Raw genomic sequence first — 13,241 nt, 5'->3', positions numbered from 1 at the left:
GCAGCCTCCTATGTGTAACCTGCAGGCGACACGTTCAGCTGCTGGTGAGATGCTGATACAGGTTGGCTTGCTATGCAGGGGCCGGTGGTCGCCTCACAGCGCCTCGAGAAGGTGTCCTGTTTGAGTCCCAGTGCAATTATCAAATACACCATGACCTGTAGATTACACTTTTACCCCTGCTTTTTTTCCAGTCTGTTGGGGCCAGAGGGACAAGCTTTTGTATGGGTGTTACGAAGGCCAGAGTGCAGGAAAAAAAGGCACAACTGTTAGTAGGAATGCAGGTATTGAAGGGGCATTAATTGTTGGCTGATCGCGCCGGCAATGCATACCCATTTTCAATAAAAAAACTTTTTACAATTTTTTTAAAAAACATGCCCAGAGATTCCAGGCATTGGATTAGAACTCAGGCCCCCAGCATTCCAAGACCAAGCACTTACCTGCTTGAGCCTCTGGTGGCTGTTTTTCTGAGAGCACCTTTTGGGCGTATTTATCATTCTTCTGCATGGTCCTGTGAGCATACCCATTTGCATTGTGAAACATGTTCACTGAAGAAAATGTGGACAGAACATCTGGCCCCCCGCTCCACCAAATACCAGCTAACTGCAGTGGCCTAGAGGTTAAGTGCTTGCGTTACAGCGCTGGGGGTCTGGGTTCGAAGGGTGCCAGCACTCCTTCTAAAAGGTTCAGTGGGTATGAAAAGAGTTCACTGGTAGAGGGTGGAAGAAAGCAGAAGGTTCAGTGGGTATGAAAAGAGTTCACTGGTAGAGGGTGGAAGAAAGCAGAGAGGCGGGACTGTGGAAGTGCAGGGTGAAGGAGGAGGCGGGGGAGGTAGGGCTGGATGAACGGGTCTTTGTGGAGAGGAGGTGGGGCTGAGTGAGTGGGGGTAGGTAGGCCTGGGGATGTAGGATAAAGGGGGGGCCCTAGTGATAGTGTGATGGTGGAGGAGGGCCCTGCATTATAGAGGGGGGTGTGTAGGAGGGCCCTAATGTGGGGGAAAGGGTGCATTGAGAAGGAAAAAGGGACCAGAGCATGGGCTGACATTTTTTTTTTCATCCAGTTCTACCTCCCCCTCCTCCTCCTTACCCTGCACTTCCACAGTCCCACCTCTCTGCCACCCTCCCTAGACCTACCCCCACTCACCCAGCCCCATCGTCTCTCCACAGGGACTCATTCAATCAGCCCTACCTCCCCTTTCAGCCTGCCCCGCCTCCTCCTTTACCCTGCACTTCCTCAGTCCCACCTCTCGCTTTCTTCCACTCTCCCTTTACCAAGGAACTCTTTTCATACCCAGTGAACCTTTTAGAAGGAGAGTGGGCACCCACTATTGCGTTTATGTGCCGAAAGCAGGACTCGAACCCAGGCCCCCAGCGCTGTAAGGCAAGCACTTAACCTCTAGGCCACTGCAGTTAGCTGGTATTTAGTGGAGCGGGGAGCGGGGAGCCAGATGTTCTATCCTCATTTTCTCCAGTGAACATATTTCACAATGCAAATGGGTATGCTCACAGGGGCGTGCAGAAGAAAGATATATACGCCCAAAAGCAGCTCTCATGAGCATAGCCATCAGTGGCTCAACTGCTAAGCGCTTGGTCTTGTGATGCTGGGGACCAGAGTTCTAATCCAATGTCTGGAGCCTCCTGGGCATTTAAAAAATGTGTTTTATATTTTTTTAATTGAAAATAGGTATGCATTGCCCTGCGCGATCAGCCAACAGTTAATGCCCCTTCAATACCTGCATTCCTACTAACAGTTGTGCCTTTGTTTTCTGCACTCTGGCCTTGGGAACACCTATACAAAAGCTTGTCTCTCTGGCCCCAACTGAGGGGAAAATACAAGGGGGAAAAAGTGTAATCTACGGGTCATGGTTGATACGATATTTGCACTGGGACTCAAACAGGACACCTTGTCGAGTCGCTGTGAGGTGACCACCGGCCCCTGCATAGCAAGCCAACCTGTATCAGCATCTCACCAGCACTGAATGTGTCGCCTGCAGGCAACACATAGGAGGCTGCAGGAGGTGCATTAACCCATTGGGCTGTCGACCCTCCTTCCTCAGAGAGCAAGAAACTGAATTTCAATGTTGCCTTCCTTTGGCACATTAGATCTGTCTTTCACCCCAATTCAGAGGATGTTTTGCTTCACGCAGAGATGATAATCATTGAGAGGTGTGAGCCACTAATAGCTAAGCAGGTCAGTTAAATCTTTGCCTTTCTCATTGGGGTGTATTGATATGCACAGGGCAGTCTCCTGTCCTAGGTTACTGCATGCCTTCTTATTGCTGCTTGTTCATGACTTTTAAATGTAAACACTCTGTTCTCAAAAGTGAAAGATTAGAAAGACTCTTGCTGCAGCGAGCCTTTCCCACACTTTGCCCTGGGGGTGAGAGCAGAGCCAGGGTAGGGCTTGAGGGGCAAGGCCCACCCAAATTCTGCAAATACCCAATCAGCAGCGCTGTGTGGTCATTTACAGATATTTTTGTCAGTGCAGTGGGCCCAACTACATTAGCTTCGGCCCCCATTTGGTAGGCAATACTGGCTACGCCTCTGGTGCCTCCCAGCTGAACAACCCAATCACCCCTTCGGCCCTTCTTACTCGTCTCACAGCTCAACCCATAAGTGAAGAGTGCATCTTTTGTTGGTAGATTTCCTTCATGAGGCTTAGCTCGGCCTGCATTCCTTTTCAAAGGGCCATAGAAGAGAGCAAAAAAGGAGAAGGCATAATAGAGCGGGAAGTCGGTCGAAGACGAGGGGTCAGGGGGGTTGGCAGTAAAAGAAACAGGGCCTGGCCTGGCAGAGAGTTAGAAGTTAGGGAACACAACAATGAGCGAGGGACAAGGAAAGATGTCTCAGGCATGCAGCTCTCTGAGTCTTCCCCACTGTACCTGCAGAAAGAGACGTCCTATTCCTAGCTCTCTCCCGGATGGACACATTTGCCTGGAGAGCCCAGAACTAATGTCACTTAGGCAGAGATGTTAAAGAGAGGGCAGCTGAGCAGGCACACCCCTTCATTTTAATATGCTCCCGGCGTGGCTTCTGGGAGGAAAAAGGCATCAATATTCCACCAAGATCATCTTCACCTAGGCCACCATCACTAAGGTTTAAAAAACAGGCTGTGACACTTTCTGGGGCCTAGGTGGCCAGGCCTACGTGGAAGAGCACAGATCCTAACCCTAAGTTGTGTGGGTGGCTGCACCAGAGGGACTGCATAGGACATAGGGCTGTGCCCGTAAGGGCTGTGGTCGCGTTTGGGAGCGTTAGGGACGCGTGGAGGACGCAGGGCGCAGACCTCTGCCTGTTTCCCTCCAGGATTTACCCCTGGTTGTCAGTGGTGGAGCCAGACACCCCAACATTGAGGAAGTTAAAGGCAGAAAGCAGCCCTCTCACCCCCAGGGCAAAGAGTGGGAAAGGCTTGTTATATCAAGAGTCTTTCAAAGCTTTCACTTTTGAGAGCAGAGTGTTTACATTTAAGAATCATGACCAAGCAGCAATAAGAAAACAAACAGTAGCACAGGACAGAAGACTCACCTGCACATATCAATACACTTCAATGACAAAGGCAAAGATTTAACTGACCTGCTTAGCTTTTAGTGGCTCACAACTCACAATGATTATCAGCTCTCCGTGAAGCAACACATGCTCTGAATTGGGGTGAAAGATAGATCTAATGTGCCAAAGGAAGGCAACATGGAAATTCAGTTTCCTGCTCTCTGAGGAAGGAGGGTCGACAGCCCAATGGGTTAATGCACCTACTGCAGCCTCCTATGTGTAACCTGCAGGCGACACGTTCAGCTGCTGGTGAGATGCTGATACAGGTTGGCTTGCTATGCAGGGGCCGGTGGTCGCCTCACAGCACCTCGAGAAGGTGTCCTGTTTGAGTCCCAGTGCAATTATCAAATACACCATGACCTGTAGATTACACTTTTACCCCTGCTTTTTTTCCAGTCTGTTGGGGCCAGAGGGACAAGCTTTTGTATGGGTGTTACGAAGGCCAGAGTGCAGGAAAAAAAGGCACAACTGTTAGTAGGAGTGCAGGTATTGAAGGGGCATTAATTGTTGGCTGATCGCGCCGGCAATGCATACCCATTTTCAATAAAAAAACTTTTTACAATTTTTTTAAAAAACATGCCCAGAGATTCCAGACATTGGATTAGAACTCAGGCCCCCAGCATTCCAAGAACAAGCACTTACCTGCTTGAGCCTCTGGTGGCTGTTTTTCTGAGAGCACCTTTTGGGCGTATTTATCATTCTTCTGCATGGTCCTGTGAGCATACCCATTTGCACTGTGAAACATGTTCACTGAAGAAAATGTGGACAGAACATCTGGCCCCCCCGCTCCACCAAATACCAGCTAACTGCAGTGGCCTAGGGTCTGGGTTCGAATCCTGCTTTCGGCACATAAACGGAATAGTGGGTGCCAGCACTCCTTCTAAAAGGTTCAGTGGGTATGAAAAGAGTTCACTGGTAGAGGGTGGAAGAAAGCAGAGAGGCGGGACTGTGGAAGTGCAGGGTGAAGGAGGAGGCGGGGGAGGTAGGGTTGGATGAACGGGTCTTTGTGGAGAGGAGGTGGGGCTGAGTGAGTGGGGGTAGGTAGGCCTGGGGATGTAGGATAAAGGGGGGGCCCTAGTGATAGTGTGATGGGGGAGGAGGGCCCTGCATTATAGAGGGGGTTGTGTAGGAGGGCCCTAATGTGGGGGAAAGGGTGCATTGAGAAGGAAAAAGGGACCAGAGCATGGGCTGGCATTTTTTTTTCATCCAGTTCTACCTCCCCCTTTAGCCTGCCCCTCCTCCTCCTTACCCTGCACTTCCACAGTCCCACCTCTCTGCCACCCTCCCTAGACCTACCCCCACTCACCCAGCCCCATCTTCTCTCCACAGGGACTCATTCAATCAGCCCTACCTCCCCTTTTAGCCTGCCCCGCCTCCTCCTTTACCCTGCACTTCCTCAGTCCCACCTCTCGCTTTCTTCCACTCTCCCTTTACCAAGGAACTCTTTTCATACCCACTGAACCTTTTAGAAGGAGAGTGGGCACCCACTATTGCGTTTATGTGCTGAAAGCAGGACTCGAACCCAGGCCCCCAGCGCTGTAAGGCAAGCACTTAACCTCTAGGCCACTGCAGTTAGCTGGTATTTGGTGGAGCGGGGAGCGGGGAGCCAGATGTTCTATCCTCATTTTCTCCAGTGAACATATTTCACAATGCAAATGGGTATGCTCACAGGGGCATGCAGAAGAAAGATATATACGCCCAAAAGCAGCTCTCATGAGCACAGCCATCAGTGGCTCAACTGCTAAGCGCTTGGTCTTGTGATGCTGGGGACCAGAGTTCTAATCCAATGTCTGGAACCTCCTGGGCATTTAAAAAATGTGTTTTATTTTTTTTTAATTGAAAATAGGTATGCATTGCCCTGCGCGATCAGCCAACAGTTAATGCCCCTTCAATACCTGCATTCCTACTAACAGTTGTGCCTTTGTTTTCTGCACTCTGGCCTTGGGAACACCCATACAAAAGCTTGTCTCTCTGGCCCCAACTGAGGGGAAAATACAAGGGGGAAAAAGTGTAATCTACGGGTCATGGTTGATACGATATTTGCACTGGGACTCAAACAGGACACCTTGTCGAGTCGCTGTGAGGTGACCACCGGCCCCTGCATAGCAAGCCAACCTGTATCAGCATCTCACCAGCACTGAATGTGTCGCCTGCAGGCAACACATAGGAGGCTGCAGGAGGTGCATTAACCCATTGGGCTGTCGACCCTCCTTCCTCAGAGAGCAAGAAACTGAATTTCAATGTTGCCTTCCTTTGGCACATTAGATCTGTCTTTCACCCCAATTCAGAGGATGTTTTGCTTCACGCAGAGATGATAATCATTGAGAGGTGTGAGCCACTAATAGCTAAGCAGGTCAGTTAAATCTTTGCCTTTCTCATTGGGGTGTATTGATATGCACAGGGCAGTCTCCTGTCCTAGGTTACTGCATGCCTTCTTATTGCTGCTTGTTCATGATTTTTAAATGTAAACACTCTGTTCTCAAAAGTGAAAGATTTGAAAGACTCTTGCTGCAGCGAGCCTTTCCCACACTTTGCCCTGGGGGTGAGAGCAGAGGCAGGGTAAGGCTTGAGGGGCAAGGCCCACCCAAATTCTGCAAATACCCAATCAGCAGCGCTGTGTGGTCATTTACAGATATTTTTGTCAGTGCAGTGGGCCCAACTACATTAGCTTCGGCCCCCATTTGGTAGGCAATACTGGCTACGCCTCTGGTGCCTCCCAGCTGAACAACCCAATCACCCCTTTCGGCCCTTCTTACTCGTCTCACAGCTCAACCCATAAGTGAAGAGTGCATCTTTTGTTGGTAGATTTCCTTCATGAGGCTTAGCTCGGCCTGCATTCCTTTTCAAAGGGCCATAGAAGAGAGCAAAAAAGGAGAAGGCATAATAGAGCGGGAAGTCGGTCGAAGACGAGGGGTCAGGGGGGTTGGCAGTAAAAGAAACAGGGCCTGGCCTGGCAGAGAGTTAGAAGTTAGGGAACACAACAATGAGCGAGGGACAAGGAAAGATGTCTCAGGCATGCAGCTCTCTGAGTCTTCCCCACTGTACCTGCAGAAAGAGACGTCCTATTCCTAGCTCTCTCCCGGATGGACACATTTGCCTGGAGAGCCCAGAACTAATGTCACTTAGGCAGAGAGGTTAAAGAGAGGGCAGCTGAGCAGGCACGCTGTCATGATCTCTGCTTCCAAAAGGTCAGGACTTACCCAACTCCCTTGGAAGCAGACCCATAACCCAGGTTCCGAGTGCCAACCAGTCCCAATTGGGACCTTTTGGACCCTGTCCTGGCGCCAGTGGCACCAGGCTCATAAATATGCCCAGTCCCAGCACTGGAAGCGCCGGGCTCATAATGCTTGGGTGGACTTACCTGCAGCAGACCATGCTGCTTACTTACCTGCCAGTTGAGCCTCTAATCCTCTTCTGTTTGGGACTACTTTTCCTGTTGGGTGGGGCAGGAGCCACTCCCTAGGTTCAGAACACTGGAACTGTTCTGGAAAGCAGGAACTCTTTTCTTACCTAGGCGAGGCTGTGGAAGGAGACACCTAAGCACTACAGGAGGCTATTTAAACCACACCCGATGGATGAATCTTGCTTTGCGTTATTCTGCATCCTCTGCAGCAGAACGCTCATCGTGTCTTCTGCATCTGATCCTGGGCCTAAGGGAAAAAGGCTTACCATCCTGAATCCAGTCTTCAGCAACACCTATAAAGACAAGAAAGAACAGGTTAGCATTACGGTCTTCAGTGACAGCGCTTCTCTTACCTGGTCCATCAGCTGTCACCAACGCCTCGCGCTGCATTCCGGCATCTGAAAGACAAAGGCTTACCTACTCTTCGCGTGCTCCGGAGGTCTTCGCACTGCATTCCGGCATCTGAAAGACAAAAGCTTACCAACTCTTCGCACGCTCCGGAGGCCTTCGGCGCTGCATCCCGCATCTGAAAGACAAAAGAAGGTGCGTTTAAAGACATTGGGTAACTTTATTACTCACGTGCCATTACTCCTTCCCACGCCGAACCCAGTGGGTATTCCGGCACCCTTCAGCAGCTCCGAACTTGTACCTGCAAGATAAAAGGACAGTTAGTGCGCATCGTGAAGCAGGCAACAAGCGCTTACTTACGTGCTTCCAGGCGCTTCTATTCCTTACACGGGTTCCATCCTCAACTCACTTCAGCCCGTCATCCGCCATCGCCGGAACCCTGCAAAACAAGAGACATCATTACAAAAGACTTTTAAAGACATTTGAAATACTCGGAACTTACCGTTCGTGCAGTAAACGACAGACAGCAGTCCTCTGAGGTCAAGAGGCCTGCACCCTTATCCAGTGAAGAAACTGGTTACGGCACCCTGCCCCGAGGCAGATGGAGAGCACGGCGTTCACTTACCTAAGGTGAGAGCGTTAACCTTTGGGGTTCTACAGGAGAAGAGAAGGGGAAGAAGAGAGAGACACCCAATAACCCCAGTTCATTCATCCCATATTTTCTATCTGCAGACATCTTACTCTTCGAGTCAGACATACAGTGCACAGAGGTCCAGCCCAAAGAGCCAACCGTGTGTTACACATCACCTTTGAAGATACGGTATTCGCCCAGTCAAGACCGGTGCCTCTGCAGGAATCAGGTGAGCGTTACACACACCCCTTCATTTTAATATGCTCCCGGGGTGGCTTCTGGGAGGAAAAAGGCATCAATATTCCACCAAGATCATCTTCACCTAGGCCACCATCACTAAGGTTTCAAAAACAGGCTGTGACACTTTCTGGGGCCTAGGTGGCCAGGCCTACGTGGAAGAGCACAGATCCTAACCCTAAGTTGTGTGGGTGGCTGCACCAGAGGGGCTGCATAGGACATAGGGCTGTGGTCGCGTTTGGGAGCGTTAGGGACGCGTGGAGGACGCAGGGCGCAGACCTCTGCCCGTTTCCCTCCAGGATTTACCCCTGGTTGTCAGTGGTGGAGCCAGACACCCCAACATTGAGGAAGTTAAAGGCAGAAAGCAGCCCTCTCACCCCCAGGGCAAAGAGTGGGAAAGGCTTGTTACATCAAGAGTCTTTCAAAGCTTTCACTTTTGAGAGCAGAGTGTTTACATTTAAGAATCATGACCAAGCAGCAATAAGAAAACAAACAGTAGCACAGGACAGAAGACTCACCTGCACATATCAATACACTTCAATGACAAAGGCAAAGATTTAACTGACCTGCTTAGCTATTAGTGGCTCACAACTCACAATGATTATCAGCTCTCCGTGAAGCAACACATGCTCTGAATCGGGGTGAAAGATAGATCTAATGTGCAAAAGGAAGGCAACATGGAAATTCAGTTTCCTGCTCTCTGAGGAAGGAGGGTCGACAGCCCAATGGGTTAATGCACCTACTGCAGCCTCCTATGTGTAACCTGCAGGCGACACGTTCAGCTGCTGGTGAGATGCTGATACAGGTTGGCTTGCTATGCAGGGGCCGGTGGTCGCCTCACAGCGCCTCGAGAAGGTGTCCTGTTTGAGTCCCAGTGCAATTATCAAATACACCATGACCTGTAGATTACACTTTTACCCCTGCTTTTTTTCCAGTCTGTTGGGGCCAGAGGGTCAAGCTTTTGTATGGGTGTTACGAAGGCCAGAGTGCAGGAAAAAAAGGCACAACTGTTAGTAGGAATGCAGGTATTGAAGGGGCATTAATTGTTGGCTGATCGCGCCGGCAATGCATACCCATTTTCAATAAAAAAACTTTTTACAATTTTTTTAAAAAACATGCCCAGAGATTCCAGACATTGGATTAGAACTCAGGCCCCCAGCATTCCAAGACCAAGCACTTACCTGCTTGAGCCTCTGGTGGCTGTTTTTCCGAGAGCACCTTTTGGGCGTATTTATCATTCTTCTGCATGGTCCTGTGAGCATACCCATTTGCATTGTGAAACATGTTCACTGAAGAAAATGTGGACAGAACATCTGGCCCCCCGCTCCACCAAATACCAGCTAACTGCAGTGGCCTAGAGGTTAAGTGCTTGCGTTACAGCGCTGGGGTCTGGGTTCGAATCCTGCTTTTGGCACTGTGGAAGTGCAGGGTGAAGGAGGAGGCGGGGGAGGTAGGGCTGGATGAATGGGTCTTTGTGGAGAGGAGGTGGGGCTGAGTGAGTGGGGGTAGGTAGGCCTGGGGATGTAGGTTAAAGGGTGGGCCCTAGTGATAGTGTGTTGGAGGAAGAGGGCCCTGCATTATAGAGGGGGGTGTGTAGGAGGGCCCTAATCTGGGGGAAAGGGTGCACTGAGAAGGAGAAGGAAAAAGGGACCAGAGCATGGGCTGACATTTTTATTTTCATCCAGTTCTACCTCCCCCTTTAGCCTGCCCCTCCTCCTCCTTATCCTGCACTTCCACAGTCCCACCTCTCTGCCACCCTCCCTAGACCTACCCCCACTCACCCAGCCCCATCTTCTCTCCACAGGGACTCATTCAATCAGCCCTACCTCCCCTTTTAGCCTGCCCCGCCTCCTCCTTTACCCTGCACTTCCTCAGGCCCACCTCTCGATTTCTTCCACTCTCCCTTTACCAAGGAACTCTTTTCATACCCACTGAACCTTTTAGAAGGAGAGTGGGCACCCACTATTGCGTTTATGTGCCGAAAGCAGAACTCGAACCCAGGCCCCCAGCGCTGTAAGGCAAGCACTTAACCTCTAGGCCACTGCAGTTAGCTGGTATTTGGTGGAGCGGGGAGCGGGGAGCGGGGAGACAGATGTTCTATCCTCATTTTCTCCAGTGAACATATTTCACAATGCAAATGGGTATGCTCACAGGGGCGTGCAGAAGAAAGATATATACGCCCACAAGCAGCTCTCAGGAGCACAGCCATCAGTGGCTCAACTGTGCTGGGGACCAGAGTTCTAATCCAATGTCTGGAACCTCCTGGGCACTTAAAAAATGTGTTTTATTTTTTTTTTAATTGAAAATAGGTATGCATTGCCCTGCGCGATCAGCCAACAGTTAATGCCCCTTCAATACCTGCATTCCTACTAACAGTTGTGCCTTTGTTTTCTGCACTCTGGCCTTGGGAACACCCATACAAAAGCTTGTCTCTCTGGCCCCAACTGAGGGGAAAATACAAGGGGGAAAAAGTGTAATCTACGGGTCATGGTTGATACGATATTTGCACTGGGACTCAAACAGGACACCTTGTCGAGTCGCTGTGAGGTGACCACCGGCCCCTGCATAGCAAGCCAACCTGTATCAGCATCTCACCAGCACTGAATGTGTCGCCTGCAGGCAACACATAGGAGGCTGCAGGAGGTGCATTAACCCATTGGGCTGTCGACCCTCCTTCCTCAGAGAGCAAGAAACTGAATTTCAATGTTGCCTTCCTTTGGCACATTAGATCTGTATTTCACCCCAATTCAGAGGATGTTTTGCTTCACGCAGAGATGATAATCATTGAGAGGTGTGAGCCACTAATAGCTAAGCAGGTCAGTTAAATCTTTGCCTTTCTCATTGGGGTGTATTGATATGCACAGGGCAGTCTCCTGTCCTAGGTTACTGCATGCCTTCTTATTGCTGCTTGTTCATGATTTTTAAATGTAAACACTCTGTTCTCAAAAGTGAAAGATTTGAAAGACTCTTGCTGCAGCGAGCCTTTCCCACACTTTGCCCTGGGGGTGAGAGCAGAGGCATGATAGGGCTTGAGGGGCAAGGCCCACCCAAATTCTGCAAATACCCAATCAGCAGCGCTGTGTGGTCATTTACAGATATTTTTGTCAGTGCAGTGGGCCCAACTACATTAACTTCGGCCCCCATTTGGTAGACAATACTGGCTACGCCTCTGGTGCCTCCCAGCTGAACAACCCAATCACCCCTTCGGCCCTTCTTACTCGTCTCACAGCTCAACCCATAAGTGAAGAGTGCATCTTTTGTTGGTAGATTTCCTTCATGAGGCTTAGCTAGGCCTGCATTCCTTTTCAAAGGGCCATAGAAGAGAGCAAAAAAGGAGAAGGCATAATAGAGCGGGAAGTCGGTCGAAGACGAAGGGTCAGGGGGTTGGCAGTAAAAGAAACAGGGCCTGGCCTGGCAGAGAGTTAGAAGTTAGGGAACACAACAATGAGCGAGGGACAAGGAAAGATGTCTCAGGCATGCAGCTCTCTGAGTCTTCCCCACTGTACCTGCCGAAAGAGACGTCCTATTCCTAGCTCTCTCCCGGATGGACACATTTGCCTGGAGAGCCCAGAATGAATGTCACTTAGGCAGAGAGGTTAAAGAGAGGGCAGCTGAGCAGGCACACCCCTTCATTTTAATATGCCCCCGGGGTGGCTTCTGGGAGGAAAAAGGCATCAGTATTCCACCAAAATCATCTTCACCTAGGCCACCATCTCTAAGGTTTCAAAAACAGGCTGTGACACTTTCTGGGGCCTAGGTGGCCAGGCCTACGTGGAAGAGCACAGATCCTAACCCTAAGTTGTGTGGGTGGCTGCACCAGAGGGGCTGCATAGGACATAGGGCTGTGGTCGCGTTTGGGAGCGTTAGGGACGCGTGGAGGATGCAGGGTGCAGACCTCTGCCCGTTTCCCTCCAGGATTTACCCCTGGTTGTCAGTGGTGGAGCCAGACACCCCAACATTGAGGAAGTTAAAGGCAGAAAGCAGCCCTCTCACCCCCAGGGCAAAGAGTGGGAAAGGCTTGTTACATCAAGAGTCTTTCAAAGCTTTCACTTTTGAGAGCAGAATGTTTACATTTAAGAATCATGACCAAGCAGCAATAAGAAAACAAACAGTAGCACAGGACAGAAGACTCACCTGCACATATCAATACACTTCAATGACAAAGGCAAAGATTTAACTGACCTGCTTAGCTATTAGTGGCTCACACCTCTCAATGATTATCATCTCTGCGTGAAGCAAAACATCCTCTTAATTGGGGTGAAAAACAGATCTAATGTGCCAAAGGAAGGCAACATTGAAATTCAGTTTCTTGCTCTCTGAGGAAGGAGGGTCGACAGCCCAATGGGTTAATGCACCTCCTGCAGCCTCCTATGTGGAGCCTGCAGGCGACACATTCAGTGCTGGTGAGATGCTGATACAGGTTGGCTTGCTATGCAGGGGCCGGTGGTCACCTCACAGCGACTCGACAAGGTGTCCTGTTTGAGTCCCAGTGCAAATATCGTATCAACCATGACCCGTAGATTACACTTTTCCCCCTTGTATTTTCCCCTCAGTTGGGGCCAGAGAGACACGCTTTTGTATGGGTGTTCCCAAGGACAGAGTGCAGAAAACAAAGGCACAACTGTTAGTAGGAATGCAGGTATTGAAGGGGCATTAACTGTTGGCTGATCGCGCAGGGCAATGCATACCCATTTTCAAAAATAAAAAAATTTTAAAAAAGCTAGCAAGCTTTAGGGGTCCAATCCCTGCTCTTGAAATTAGTGGACTTTTCCATTATGATGTCACACCCAAAATGTTTTGCTGCAGAGGAAGTGGAGGGGGCAGGAAATAGAAAGAGAGGCAGAGAGAAAATAAATGGTAGAAACCTTCATAAACTGGGAAGACCCTTCTCTGGCTATTCTAGTTCTGCCCCTCCCTTTTGCAATAGGAAAAAAGCCTTTAGAAATGCAGCACCCTGGTGTGAGGCTCTGCCCTATGAATGGGTGTGCTCCTTTGAGGTCTGGCCCCAGGCAGCAGCCTGCTGTGCAGCTGTCCCTTGCAGATTGTGTTGCCTGCCCTCACAAAGAGATCGAAGAAGAGG

The sequence above is a fragment of the Ambystoma mexicanum genome, chromosome 4p, assembly GCF_040938575.1.
Source record: "Ambystoma mexicanum isolate Mex_15411 chromosome 4p, UKY_AmexF1_1, whole genome shotgun sequence".
Lineage (NCBI taxonomy): Eukaryota > Metazoa > Chordata > Amphibia > Caudata > Ambystomatidae > Ambystoma > Ambystoma mexicanum.
The sequence above is the reverse complement of the archived record's forward strand: the minus strand, read 5'-3'. Positions refer to the sequence as shown.